General features: G+C 42.9%; 1 protein-coding gene across 1 annotated transcript in view; it reads left to right on the plus strand.

Annotated features, from left to right (window-relative positions):
• The first annotated feature begins 1,557 nt into the window (after positions 1-1,557).
• LOC128339344 (acyl-CoA (8-3)-desaturase-like) overlaps positions 1,558-15,493 on the plus strand; it is a 71,087-nt gene continuing 57,151 nt past the window's right edge. Inside the window, exon 1 of the mRNA XM_053283077.1 lies at positions 1,558-1,684. The gene's annotated coding sequence lies outside the window, so the exon portion shown is untranslated. The remainder of the gene's footprint in view (positions 1,685-15,493) is intronic.

A 15,493-nucleotide genomic window follows, 5' to 3' on the forward strand; every position in this document is an offset into this window, starting at 1 on the left:
TGAATGCTCAAATATTTGAAGTCTGTATTTGATGTCCAGATTATATTTGATTTCAGTATTTGATTTCTGACAGTTCATATTTGACAGTGCTTGTTAGTTACTATTATATTAAGGATTTGACAGCACTGATAACTACCACAAATATTGTATTGATAACTACTATTAATATGATAACTGAGCTGTAATGGTACAAGGTTTTCAAACTATGTATCTTCAGGGAACGTTCCCACATTGATGTGTTTGCCAGGATATCTCTGTGTTTCTGCCATAGAATCCCTTCCACATTGCAGTGGATTTTGGGATGTATTCTAGGGGATAAACTCAGTTCACATGGAGCACTCTTGGCAGAGGCGTAATGATAGGGGGGCAGGCAGGGCACGTGCCCTGGGCGCCACTCTCATGGGTCACGTTGGGGGTGCCAAAAAGTGGCATGAACTGGCATGAAAGTGGCATGAAAGTGGCATAGAATGAACTGCGCAGGCGTGCCTCACAGTTGGGAAGCGACGCTGGGCCAGACGGCAGGCCTTGGCATCGCTCTGCTGCACTCGGCGATCCGCCGCCGCCCGCCACCGCCGCACTCGGCGATCTGCTGCTGCCCGCCACCGCCGCGCGATCTGCCGCTGCCCGCCTTATCCTCATTTTTTTAATTGTATGTCTGCCGTGGCTGCTTGCAGCCATGGTGGGCACATGGGGGGGGGCAGGGGGGCTCCCAGTATGCACTTGTGTGAATTATTGGGGCTCCAGGGGGTGGGGCACTGCGCAACAGTGCCCAACCACTGGAGCACCCGAGTGAGGCATGACAGCACCACAGGGAAGCTGCTGCTTGTCTGGGTGTGTGATCCACCCGCCCAGAGACCAATGGAGGATCATCTGCAAGGAAGGAAAGGTTAACCCTCCTTCCTCACAGTTATCCCCAAAGCTCTTCTCACTGATCATGAGAAGAGCTTCAAAGTCTCCTTCATTTTGTTCCCTGAACCACAAGTATTGTGCACAATGGAGCAACAATTGTGTAATGCTAAATTCTGAGGATTCTTGATTTGGTTTTGTCAGTGTTCTGAGAATTATCTGGCAGAGAGTGCTAGCCTCCAGACAGAAGTACAATGCTCCAGTTCTCTGGAGCGAAACAGTAATAATTAAACTGGTTTAAAATTAGAGTGGGGTGGAATGCAGAAGCATGACTTTTCATATGCTGCAACTTAATCAGCTTGAGTGTAAAATCTACGCTGGCTTTTACATTTGATTTAAAATAACTCTGTTCTGCTTTCTGTTTCACATTAATGACATCCACATATATCCACAAAGAGCACAAGAGAGGCTCAGTGAAGTGTCATTCTTAGTGTCATATGTGAAAATACATCTAATATGTTGATGTGGTACCATTTTGTGAAACAAATTAGCTCTTGAGTAGATACATAAAGAAGCTGATAGCTTGGCAACTATCTCACCAAACAAGGGACAGTAGACTTGAATGGACTTGTTTACAAGTATGGAAAATAGAGAAACAGAAACCCTCATTGTGCTTCCTTTGTTGATGGCAGGCAACTGTGAAGTGGGTGCTCAACACTAGGAAAGAATTTCTGCAAGATCCAGAGCCTTTGGAGTCCTGGGAGTGTTGAGTCCTGGGAGGCATGACAGGATTGGACCCCTGGGAGCAGTTGCAGGGGCAAGGACCAAGCAGAAGTAGGTGGGTAAAATGAGTAATTCTGTAGCACTGCCTCATTGAGATGACCAGAAGCCAAATTTAGAAGCAGGGCATGAAAGACATTCACAGTCTAATTGTTATTCAAGCCTCAGAGCATCAACCGAAGAAACAAGATATACTGTATAAGGCAGAATGGGATCTAGTAACCAGGACCAAGCTGGAGTGGGGCGGGAGTGAGAGGGAGGGAAGACTGGTCTAAGCAAGCAGCGTGATGGGGATAGGCCAGACTGGATTGAGCAAGGAGTGCCAGTGGTGTAGAATACTCAAGGTTTCATAGAACATGCTTTTTCATTTGTGGCCATAATTTGATCTTCAGGAAAAATCACTACCTGTGGGAAGTATCTTTCCTAGCTGTGCTGCTATACCAGCAATCATTTTGTTGGGAACATAGGATGGAGTTGTATGGACATCCTACTCTTTAGGCTACTTTACAGTACAGGCACCGTGCTGTTTCTCATGTTGGCAGGCTACCCAGTCATTTAAATACTTCCTTTTCCGGGATCATGGCCACTGCTGCCTTGTCATTGCTTTTTTACCCCATTTAACCTTACCCATGCAGTTCTAAATGTTTAGGTCCCATACTGAGCCCATGTGCACCTGTGTCAGCTCCACTCACAAAGGCACCTCTGCCTGATTTTGGCAGATCCTCCCCTGCATCCAAAGGGTCTCCCAACCTCCAGGAGGATCTTTTCCAGCAGTTCAGGGGGCTGCTACAGAGAAGAGGGGGCAAGGAAGTTCCACTGAGAAAGCTTTGGAAGCAACTCAGTAACACTGGTTAACTCTCCCCCTCACTGAAGACCCCTTCATACAGGATTACCAGCGCTGTCCTGGTATTCCCCTCCTCTCCCAAAAGCTCTCCCTCAAGATGGCCACCAGAAAAACCTGGGAGCAGGTGACAGTTGCAGGTGGGACAAGGGTTCTCCTCCACTGGGCCCAACAGTAACCACCAGCTGCTATCTCTTCTTCACACAGTGGCTCCAAATGGCAGAAAGGGCCATAGGGATGAGATGACCACATTACTATCTAGTGATAATCAAACAAAGGGTGGGAGACAAATGTCCCTGGGCCCTGAAGGAGAGCGGCCTGCCTGGAGGAGGGTTTGGCAAGAGCTTGCTCTTCGAGTTCCCCCTCCTGCCTGTCCCAAGAAGTGGGTGCAGGGGCCTGTCTTTGTTTTCTTACCCAGGGCCCACTCCAGCCTTGCAATAGCGCTAGCAACGCTCTTCATCCCAGCTCAACGGATCTGACTGGTGCCACTCATGTAGGGTTGCCAACCCTCCAAGAGTCACCAGGAGTCAGGATCAGTCTCCAGGCAGTGACTGAAACCAGTCTTAGACTGGTTAATGGCTTGATATGGGGAAACATATTGAAAAACATATTAGTGAATAATCTCTCCAGGAACAGCTTCTTCCAGAACTGGCAACCTTACACCCATGTGATAGCAGGTCATTAAACATTACAGAAGGGCTGTAAAATGATACTATGGAGAAGAGGTTCTCACACTGCTGCTGTAAGGTATAAAAGACACACTCACTTGACCGGCTTTCGTTGTTCCTGCATCTGACCCTAGTTCTCACTGATCACATGCTTTACTGATTCCTATCTTATGGATATCGCCTATCTGGAGTTCTTGCTGTAAGGACTTCTGAAGGGATGTGTCTAACACATGCGCATAGGTATTTGAGCAGTTTAGCAGGGAGCAACCCCAGGGCAGGCTGAAATTCAAAGATTTCACCATCCAGCCAGGTTGTGGGCTGCCTGCAGGCAATTCTGCACTTGCCCAGCTGAGGGTGCTTATTATTTATCAGGATGCTTCTTGTGCATCCATACATGGCAATTTGAATCAAACTGGTAGTTGTTTCAGTTGGCTTTGCCTCTTTCACCAGTCATTTCTAATAAGCATACCATTATAATTATATTAAATTATAAGCATGCATAGTTTAAGCAATTTTAGATCATTCCGAATATGCATAGTGTTGGGCTTGAGGAAGTACAGTATATTTCCAGTGCTTAGAATACTCTGATCTGGGATTGTTTTTCTTTAATTATGAGATTATGGAATCTGGTTTCTTTTAGCAATTTATGCTGCCCTTTCTGGCAACTGCTTAAATTAAAGGCCTGCACTTAGGTAAATACAGTACAGTGTTTAATGAATGAGATTCCTCCCTACAGCTTGCATATAGCTTTCAGCTTGCATTACAGCTTTCAACAGCTGTAAGAGATTCTGTCTTTTTCTTGTTAAAGTTAGTTTTGGGAGGTGAAAAGCTCTGTGGGGAAAATTGTTTCTGGCTGTTTGAATGGATAAGCTGCTAATACTGAACTTGACCTTAATCTGTGATCTCAAAATCCAGCAAAAGAAAGGATGTTTTGTGAGTGTTGTGATCAATATTAGCTTTTCAAAACTATCTCTAAACCTACAATCTGGTTATCTCTTGCTGCCCAAGTTGTTGTTTAATTTCCTTCTAGTTCCAGGGTTCTCAACATGGGAGGTGTAAACTGTTACTAGGAAAGAGAAAAGTGACACTTTGCCTCCTCCCAGTTATTGCACGTATGTCTTGACTTAGCAAGGAAGCACCATATATGTCATAACAGTGTGTGTCAGGAGTCCTGCAGGCCTTCCCACTTGTGATGATTGATAAGCAAGGAATCAATGGAACAAGCTTCCCTGGTGCCCCACTTTAGAGGCTGTATCCATGCCAGTAGTTTTCTTTCATTTAATTCTATCATTTTACATCATCATCATCATCATCATCATCATCATCAATAAATAAAAAATGAATAAATAAATAATATAATATTAACCCAGCCAAGTGAGCAAAGAGGCACCTTTTAAAAGTGATGATTCACTTTATATAGAAGGGAAGTGCAACTGGCCCTATTCATCCCCAGCACAGCACCCCTCCAGTGCCTGTTGCTGGTGTCTATCTTCTTTAGAATGTGAGCCCTTTGGGGACAGGGAGCCTCTCTCTCTCTCTCTCTCTCTTTCTTTCTTTCTTTCTTTCTTTCTTTCTTTCTTTCTTTCTAAACTGCTTTGAGAACATTTGTTGAAAATTTGTTGAACATTTGTTGGTATATAAACATTTGTCATATTCATATTTGTAATTTATTTTAAGTATTCAGTGTGTATCATTTCCATATGTAACTGCATATATGCAAGAGAACAACAACAACAAAAAATGGGTGAAGAGCAGAAAAGAAAACTTGGACATGAATGGCATCAGTCCTATATTCATATTTTCAAAAATCCACTTTTCAGCAGACATTTGGATGGTGGTTCCCTGCACATATACAATGGCAGTAATTTTACTTGAGAATGTCATATATATCTCTTTGCAGCCACTTCTCTATTGCCTGGGAGCTCTGTCAGATCAGATAAGGCTACCAGCTGGGTAATCTTTTTAAAGTGCCTGGGGCTGATCATTTGTAATGGTCTTCCTTAGATAGGACATTTAATAAGGTGATAACCTGACTGCCAGCCAGTTTGTCCTTTATGTGTGTTTTTTTTAAAGTAAACTATGTTGTACAGATAAAATGGTTCACACAGAAAAAAATATCCAGTGCACTCAAAGGTCACAGACTCAGTAGTGCTCTATTTGCACAGTACATGGCAGCATTCAGATGTAACACAAACCCAGAGTTAAACAGGGCAGAGGTTGGAACTCCATTATGTCCAAAAGCGTGCAACCGTAGTTTCGAGCCAAAAGCAACCTGTGGTTTGCCTTGCCAAACTCCAATTTGAATCTTTGGTTTGCAGTCAGGTTCGCCGCTGAAACCTGGGGTTTGTCCACCTTGGCGTTATGTCAGAACACAGAGGGCACCATAACCATGGTTCTGTGCAGTTTCTGGAACTGCAATAATGGAGATGGCAGCACAAAACCACCTGGGATTCTGCCTGCTCCATGCCTGCAGTGCTTCTTGCTGGCTGCCTCTCTGAGCACTCGTCCCGCCCCTCCTGTCTCCAATCCAAGAAAGCAGTTGCTTGGCGACAGGGATGCCATTGCATCCCAGCCCAAGCTTGCCAGTCTGTAAAACAGCAAAATCACACAGGGGCATTTCCTCTTCCCACCTTGTCCCTTACTCCCCCATCCTGGCAAACAGGATGGAAAGGGGATGGGATGACAGGTCGGGCACTAAGTGCTTTGCTCCCTGAAAATGAAGTGTCAAAGATGTATGTTCACAAGCACAAAAACTCCAGGTGGCAACATAATCAAGGTACCCCATTAAAGCACTGGCACAGAAATATATGGCTGGACAGGGATACCCAGTGTCAGGTTTAACATGTTGGGAATTCTCTCTGGTAGAGAAACCCTTATTCAATTATAGCAGAGTGCACAGAGGCACAACACAGTGGAATTTACTTAGGCATGCGTGTATGCTGAGAGTAAAGTAACTTGGAGCCAATTCATAGTTTGAAATCAATATATAAGGCATTTATTAAAGAACTCCATTCTAGATAAGAAAGTGAGGAGCTAGGATCTCTAATCTATCTAGCTGGATGCAGATGGATTCTGCATCTTCTCTGCACACATGGTGCAGGGAGAGGAGCTTGCCATGTTCCAAGGTAGAAGGACAGGTAGGGAAGAGAGAGAGGAAGTGAGTTGCTAGAAGGAAGGAAGTCCCTGAGATTAGCAATCTACATTCCAAAGGGATAGTGTCAGAGCAGTAGAGAAGGGATGACCAATGTCTTGACCCTCTAGCCCTCTGACTCACTAGTCTGTCCCTCACTGTCTGAGACAAGAGACAGCGCAAAGTCCTTAACTTCCAACAGAATGGGCAGCCCCAACCACGGATTCTTGAATGGCTATGGTCAATTTCCCTCCCAATGATGTTGGGGGAGTGGGGACCAGCCCCTTCCCATTAGGTGTAACTGTGTGGCCCCTAGGCTTACTAGGGCAGCGGGATCAGCATTTCCCCAATGAAAGGAGTGATTTGACAAATGTGATAATGATGGATGCTGATCCTGAGCAGTATTCTTTCTCTCTCTCTTTCCCCCGTTTTTTCTTTTCTCTAACTGTCTTCTTGGACACTAGGCAATGTGACTGTGAAACTGTGAAACCAGCTGGAAGATTTGGTTAAAAGTGTTAAACTTCTATATTAATGGAATTTTAGGGGAGGAGGAAGAAGGGAAGAGTATGCTGGGGTGATAAGCTGGGCTGGGGGATATTGACAAATACTTTAAAATTAGGTAGATGCAGTGGACTGGGACTGAGAGAGGATGAACTGATGTTCCTCTCCCACCAACCGTTAGAGGCTTTCATCTGCAACAGTGTTTGCTTTCAGTTTGAATGGGCCAGGGAGGGTAGGGAAGGGGTCGGGGGGTTCAGGGAGGGGGGAAGTAGGGAGGGATAATAAAAAAAGAAACACTTAAAAATACTTCACTTCATTTAGATAGACACTTTAAGACAGAAACTATAGTATATTTAGATAGATATATTGTGATAGCTGTGATAGCAGTAGGCGACCTGAGAAGATCATCATCTGGATAATTTGGTTTATGGAAAATAAACTACTAGCAAGGACTAAGAATTACAAATGAGTGATCAATAAAACTGTTGTTTCCTTAAATGTCAGAGGTTTGGGGGATCCAATTAAAAGAGCCAGGATATCTAAACATATTAAATCCTATAACCTAGTGGTGGTGTTTTTGCAAGAGACTTATAAGACAGATGCTATTGTTGATAGATATTTTGGAAAACAAATTTTTGTGCAAGGGACAAATAAAGCCAGGGGGGTTGGTATTTTATTTAAAGCTAACACCGATCTTGTTACTGAAATTTTTTTTAAAGATAAGGAGCAAAGATTTATTTTTGTTAAGGGGAAGTTACACAATAAATATATCATGTGGGCTTCTATCTGTGCTCTAAATCAGCGACAGATTGACTTCTTCCAGAAAACAATGAGGAAAATGAAAAGGTTTGCTGGCACCAATATAGTTTTTTTGGGTGTGTGTGTGTGTTTAATATTGATGTTACTAAGTCATTTAATGAGAATAAGTCAAGATCTGCACAGCTTAAGAAACAAGCTTCACTGTCTTTGAACCTTCAAAGATTGATGAATAAATATGGGTTTTTAGATACTTGGAGTTTGCTTAACCCCTCTGCAAAACGTTTTACTTTTTTTCTCAGGAAGACATCAGTTTTACTCTAGTTTGGATTATATATGGGCAACTAATACTTTGTTTACTCAATTTCATAAGAGAGAAATTGGACCCATTTTGGTTTCAGATCATGCTCCAGTGATTTTTAAATTCAGATTAGAGGAGAAAACTTTATTTATTTAGGTGTGGCGTTTTAAACCTAGACTACTTGTGGACTGGGTGGCAAAGCAACAATTGGCCCAAACACTAAGAAATGTTTTTAATGAAAATGATAAGGAACATACAACACTAGCAATGAGGTTGGATGCGATGAAAGCTGTTATTAGAGGGGAGTGTATTAACTAGATGAGTAGGATTAAAAAACAATTAATACAAGTGAGTGAAAAACTTGAGTTGGAGATTAAACACCTAACATTAATTCCCCAAATAGGTTGAAATTTACAGGAAGCTAGTTCCTATAGACCAATCTCTCTACTCTTATACACCAAATTATTGGTTAATCGACTTAAGTTAATTATCCATAAAATTGTTAATATAGATCAATCAGGATTTATTCCTAGAAGAAATATATTTAATTCCATAAGAAACTTATTAAATATTATTCATGCCTCCAAAATCAAGTCAACCTCCTTAGCGATATGCTCATTGGACATACTTAAAGCTTTTGACTGTCTAGAACCAATCTATTTAAAACACGTCTTAAAGAAATTCAAAATTGGCCTGGTTTTCTACAAGATGATTGATCAGGTTTATGGTTTAACTAAAGCTCAAATTAGAATCAAAAACTTTGATTCTGAATGGTTCTCAATAGACATTGGGGTAATAAACAAAAATGCCCCTTGTCATCTCTATTATTTAACTTAGCATTAGAAACCTTAATAATTGTGTTGTGAATGAATAACCAAATTAAAGGAGCTAAACTAGGAAATTATATCTGTTGAATTTATTCGCTGATGATATGGTATTAACCCTTGCAGAACCTAGTCACTCTATTTAATATCTAAAAAAAGAATTATATGAATTTGTGGAGGAATGAACATAGGTTGAAGTGTTTCAATTAAAAATATATATAATAAAAAAGCCTGGGTGAACAAATGTGTCTTTAAATATTTTTTTAAAATTGTCAGAGATGGGGAGGCTCTTATTTCAGCAGGGAGCACGTTCCAAAGCATTGGGGCAGCAACAGAAAAGGCCCGTCCTCCAGTAGCCACCAGACGAGCCGGTGGCAACTGCAGACGGACCTCTCCTGATGATCTCAATAGGCAGTGGGGTTCATGATGAAGAAGATGTCCTCTTAAATACCCTGGGCCCAAGCCGTTTCTTTATAGGTTATAACCAGCACCTTGTATTTTTCTCGGAAACTTATCGGCAGCCAGTGTAGCTCTTTCAGTACAGGAGTAATATGGTCTCTCCGAGATGACCCAGAGACCAACCTGGCTGCTGCATTCTGAACCAGCTGTATTTTCTGGACTACATACAAAGGCAGCCCCACATAGAGTGCATTACAGTAATATAGTCTGGAGGTAACCAGCATATGTACCACAGTCCTGAGGTCATTTATCTCAAGAAATGGATGCAGCTGGTGTAAAAGGCACCTCTGGCCACTGCCTCAACCTGGGACACCAGGGAGAGGCTTGGATCTAGAAGCACCCCCAGACTGTGCACCTGTTCCTTCTGGGGAAGTGTGACCCATCCAGAACTGGCAGATCAATCCCAGAGCCAACCCTAAAGATAGTTTGAAATGGGTCTAGATAATCCATTTGCTCTAAGACCACTTGAAGCTGGTTAGCTACCACCCACTCGATCTTACCCAACCACAGGAGGTTGGAGACTGGCCTATAAATTATCCATCAGCTGATCTAGGGCAGGCTTCTTAAGGCCTCACTATTGTCTTCTTCAAACAAGATGGCATCCTGCCCTCCCTCAGTGAGGCTTGATTGATGTCAACTAGGCCAGCTCTAATAACCTCTGTGCAAGATGAGATCAGCCATGTTTGGCAGGGATCCAAAGAAGAGGTGGTAGGCTGTCCTGCTCCAAGCACTATGTCCACATCCCCAGGAATCACAGATTGAAACAGATCCAGTCTAACCCTACAAGAGGGATTGCTGGACACCCTCATAAGCAACCCTGCAGGAATACTGGAGTTTAGGTCAGCTCAGATATGAGAGATTTTATCCACAAAAAAACAACAACTGAAAGCATCACAGTGAGACATTGTTACCTGGAACAGATTTGAAACAGAGGGGTCTTGAGTTAGATCCATGACAACCCGAAACAGCTCTACTGGATGTGAACTTGCAGACGCAATATGTTCAGAATAAAATTGCTTCTTTGTGCATGCATTGCCACAGCATAGGCCTTCAAATGGGCTCTGAGTTACAAAACGTTTTTGATAGGATGTTGCAGTCTGAAAGGTTACACTTTTTCAGGAGGATTGGCAAGATGCCCAAGCAGCCCATGCGAGCTTATGCTTCATTATTAAGGCTATTTCTTCATTTTTAAGGTGCCACAAGACTGTCATTTGTGACAACCAAGAGACTGGAAATGGCTGGAATGTACTGTACTGCATTTTCCTGAATCCAAAGTTAGTTTTCCCCCACCCCTAAGATCTTTGATGTAATCTTCAATTCAGAGTCATATTGCTTTTGGATAAATTTAACCTCTATTTTTTTTTAATGAGATTGTCTTAAATTCAGAGTTGTCCTCTATTTGAGTAAATACAATACTTCAAATACATAGTTTTCTTGTCAGTTATCCTGGGTCTCTTACCACAGAAGGCAATGTTTAAAGAAAGATGCTATTATCTATTTAGACTTCTATTTTCAATGCTGCACTTATCAGAAGACAGTACTTTATTTCACTCTCAATAAATCCTTCCTGCTGGGGCCTATCAGTTTCCTTTATGCTGTTCTTGCTATGTTTGCCAGATAGTTCCTGCTTAGCAAGTTGTAATGCATGATCTCTGCCTCAGAATTCAAGCGTCTTGCGCGCGCGCGCACACACACACACCCTGTTGCTATGGTCATTTTTTAATGTCTTGAGGATGTGGACTGTCATAACAGAATGCATTCTTATCAGTGAGGTTTCTACATACAGATATTATCAGTCCATACTTTTTTGATTAGGATATCTGGAAAATGATTCCAGTTATTCTGGTTTGCCGCTACATATTGCAAAGATATTCATATACCACCACCAGCCAATGAGACCTTATAGAAATTGATTTTTAAAATGATGTATAAAATAAAGCTTACAGGGTGCTATTTTAAAAGGTCAGCAATTTCAAAGGCTGTTTTTACATGCAAGGAGAAGGAATTGTTTATCATTTTCTCAGATTTCTGCTTTGACTGAGAGCCTGAGAAAACAGTGGCTGCGGAATAATTTTGAATATTATTTTTCAAAACACTGTGAAATTCTCCTTCCTTTATCCATAATTTTGTGAAGAGAGCACAACTGGATCATGAGTAATCTTAGCAGTTTTCAGCCAAAGTGGAAACCTTTTAATTTAAATGGGAAATATCTAAGTATGTACACAATCTTCCCTCCAATCAGTTCCTCCCATTGACACAATCAATGGGACTTAAAGTACTTAATTTTGGTGAGAAAGTGCATAGTGATGGACTGACAGACAGACTGACTATGGGGCGATTCTGACAATTGCCATGGGCAGGCAGGGAGGGCGTGGGGAGAAGGCTGCTTTCTATTTACCTTCCCCCCAGGTGACCAAGCAGGTTGGCTTTGGTGTGCCTCATGCATGGCCACACAGACAGCCCTGCTCTGTGCAGCTCCGTGAAGCATGGAGCTGGGTGGAGGGATCTGGGGTCGGCTTCCAGGCATACCTCAACGCGCATTGCATTGGGGATTCCCCCCCACCCAGGGGTGCTCTATGCACCTGTCTCTGTGATTCTTCGGGCTGCCTGCAGCCCAAGGAATCAAACAATTTCCAGGAGCCGGGTTAAGGGTGCAAGAGCCTTGGCTAAAAGCTAGGTTTATTAAGGGAGGTTAGGCGGGACGGGAGCAGAGAGGGATCCCCAAGGATCCCACCGCTTCTCACGACCAGCCTTACCCTGCTTGGGGCAGCCCAGGCAGGGTTAGGCTGCTCAGGAGAAAAGCTTCAATAGCTACTAGTCTGGTGGCTTAGGACCCCTCCTCCAGCCTCAGAGGCAAGATGCCTCTCAATCCCAATTGCAGGGGAGCAACAGAAGGAGAGAGGGCATGCCCTCAGCTCTTGCCTGCAGGCTTCTCAGAGGCCTCTGGTGGGCCACTGTGTGAAACAGGATGCTGGACCAGATAGGCCTTGGGCCTGATCCAGCATCCTGTTCCTATGACAGAATAAATACAGCTGCATTTTCAAGGTGAGAGTCATACTTCCTAAAACAGACATAGGTAGTTGCTAATAGAGACATGAATATAGGGTTCCTTGTTTTAATCTGAGACTTTGCCCATAAATAGTAGTGACTGACATCCAGATTAATTCTGTGCTGGGTTTATGGGGGAAGGACAATTTTCATTTACCTCCCCTTCCCTCCGAACCCCACTGTGTCTCCTTTGTCATGTCACACCCGCCCAAACATATTTTAAGGAGCCACAGTGGACTTCAAAGGGAAGGGGATACTGGCAAAAATGCCCCCCTCAGCAACAGCACCACATTAGTCTCCAGTGAGCTCTTGCCTCCTCAATAAATCATCACCAGGTAGCCTGGAACTTCTCACCTATTGGGAATGAAGAGAGCATGTAGAAACAGCAACACTGTTATGCCCAATGGCCAAAACATACAAATATACATATCTACCACAATCAATGTGGGAGTTCAAAGTGGCCCTTCTGAAGGTTCTTCACACACCTTGCCACATATCTAGTTGGTGGTGCTTGTTTTAATTAGACTATGTCATGGTGTAAAATGTACATGCTCTGCACATCCATTCACCCCAATCCAGCTCTGAAAATCTTCTTTGGCACTATGTGTGCTGTCGCAAGCATCAGTTTATACATTTTGTCACATCAATGAATTTACTGACATGGAAACTGAGAGAATAGGAGCAAGAGGATGGAACAGGCCAATCAGGCCAACAGGGTTGCAGAAAGAAATTTTGCTGGAATAGCAGAGTGCATTGAGTGGCCTGTTCTGGTATGCTGCTATTAACTACCTTTCACCGGAGATGAACTCATTGTAAATGCAGATGGCCGCAGCTGGATGTGGGATGCTAGTGAGTATATAATAGCAGCTGTTTTCTCTTATGTAGCTTTCATAACAATGTCCTTATTCTTGCCTGTGTGAGGCCCTTTGAGACTGAAGAAAGTGTGAGAAAACACATATAAAGTCTAAAGCTGGCTGATAAAGCCATTTTGCTGGATGAACTACACAGCCTGCTGTAAGCGTTCAACATTTCAAAAGTGAATTTGGTTTCCAAATTGTAATCCTTCATAGAATTCCAGAGCAACTGGTTTGAGGCCTCTATTTTTCCTTCATCCAATCCTTTTGGACCCTTATTAGTTACTAAGCTGCCCCAGGTTGCCTAGTGATGATAAAGCCAGACCTGCAGTTTCCCATTCCAGCCACCAGCTCAAGAATACAGTCCCCAATCTTTCCTTTCCTTTATTGACTGCTGCTTGACTGCTGGTACAAGCTATCTGAGCGGTTGCTGTTCCTTGTCCATGTCCCCCTGTCCCCCTGTTGGAAAGGGAAAGTTCTCAATCTGGTTCCTTTTTCTGTATCTGATTCATGTTGACTAAGGTAAAGTGTGCTGTCAAGTCAATTTTGACTCCTGCAAAATGTTTTTCTCTGGAGTTTTTTTGTAACTTAGTAACGAAAGATGTCTCCTCAGTGGGCGAGAAGATGGTTGTTTAAATTAGCTGGCTAAAAGATGGCTAGAATTAGATGGCTAAAAGATGGTTGTCTAAATTAGCATTGATGCCTTGTGATGACTAGGGGCTGTTAGACCCACCTGTTTGATTGCTGGAGAGAAAAGATGGGCTGTTGGAATATTATCAGCAAAAGACAAAGTAGTATGTGGGGGTTTTTTTGGAAGCTGACAGGCAAGATTCAGTCTTTGAGACTCTTAAGTATACATTGCGGGTTTTGAAGAACTGTGTTCCTTTAAAAACTAATGTATTCTGGTAAAGTAAAGTTGTGCTGTTGAGATGGTGTCGACTCTGGCAAAATGCACTGTAATAGTCTGGGAAACATACTATTACAAATTATAATTATAATTTGTGTATTTACTGGTGTATTTATAATAACTATACACTAATGGCGCAACAGGGAAGTAACTTGCCTAGGGAGCAAGAAGTTTGAATCCCTGTTGGTATGTTTCCCGGACTATTACAGTGCATTTTTTTTACAGACTATGGGAAACACCTATATCAGGCAGCAGCGATATTGGAAGATGCTGAAAGGCATCATCTCACACTGCGCGGGAGAAGGCAATAGTACCCCTCCTGGATTCTACCAAAGAAACCCACATGGCTCTGTGGTTGCCAGAGTCGACACCATCTCAACAGCACAACTTTACTTTACCAGAATACATTAGTTTTAAAAGGAACACAGTTCTTCAAAACCCACAATGTAAAGTCTTCCTCCCCATAAGAAAGGTGACTCTGTAACAGGCTGCCCCTAGACATTTCTACCTTGTGAGAGAAATGGGGACCCATAACACAGTACTGTCTATGATGGAATGGTTCATTCTAAAGGAACGTTCTTGACTGGAGCCTGGTCAATTATGAGGAGACCAACAGATAAGTTAGAGCTATAGGAGGGGAAACACATTACATGCTCTGTAATGAACATCAGAACAACATTCTTCCACAAAGATGGATCCCTTTGTTCTATGAGCACCTGGATGTCCATCAGCTCTGTGTGCCCGGGTTATAGCAGCTAGAACAGAAGGTAAGGTCATTTATGATACATCGTTACTACACCGAAAGCACCTCTATGTAGGAATTAATATGAAACCCATAGCAGCGCACAAGGCTTCTACATGTGGGAATTTTCATGTAAACATGCTAATGGCAGTGGCTTCTTGTACGTGTTCAGGATCTATCAAAGTTCACAGGGTTTTACACTGATTTCATCTTGGAAATGCTGCCTTTATTGCAAGGAATGTATAATGTGTATACCTTGAAAAAGCAGGTGCCTTTTTTGCTGGCCACACAATTTACAGAATGTAGTCCATACTGGCCCTGTCATTCCTTTTGCCTGTGGAGTGGTCAGCCAGGGAATGGGAAGGGGAAACCCACTCTGGGATAAAGTTTTGCCCAGGGTAGAGTTTGGATGCAAACTGGGTGCAGTGGTGGCACTAGAAATTTTTTTGAGGGGATCACAGAAGAGGCTAACTGCATTTATAAGTGGGCGAGCAAGCTGTGCCTCATATATTAGGTTTCTGAGCAAGAAATAGGGGGCAGGTAGGTGGGGGCAAACTACTTGTCTAAAGGGGTGCTTGCCCCCCCCCCCACGTCCCCCCTCTGGTACTACCCTTGAGAGTGCATGCTGGACTGGTCTTTGATCAAATCTGCTGTGCAGATGTGTTTATATTTCACACATTTGTTTGCTCTGTATGTCTATACAGAAAAAAGAATCTTATCACATTTAAACCCCTGCAAAAATTTAGACAATGTATATATCCAGAAAAACAGATCATTCATGTTTGCCTCTTTAGTGCTTGTCGACAACATTGGGCAACAATTTATTGATTCTGATG

Source organism: Hemicordylus capensis, chromosome 1 (genome assembly GCF_027244095.1).
Source record: "Hemicordylus capensis ecotype Gifberg chromosome 1, rHemCap1.1.pri, whole genome shotgun sequence".
NCBI lineage: Eukaryota > Metazoa > Chordata > Lepidosauria > Squamata > Cordylidae > Hemicordylus > Hemicordylus capensis.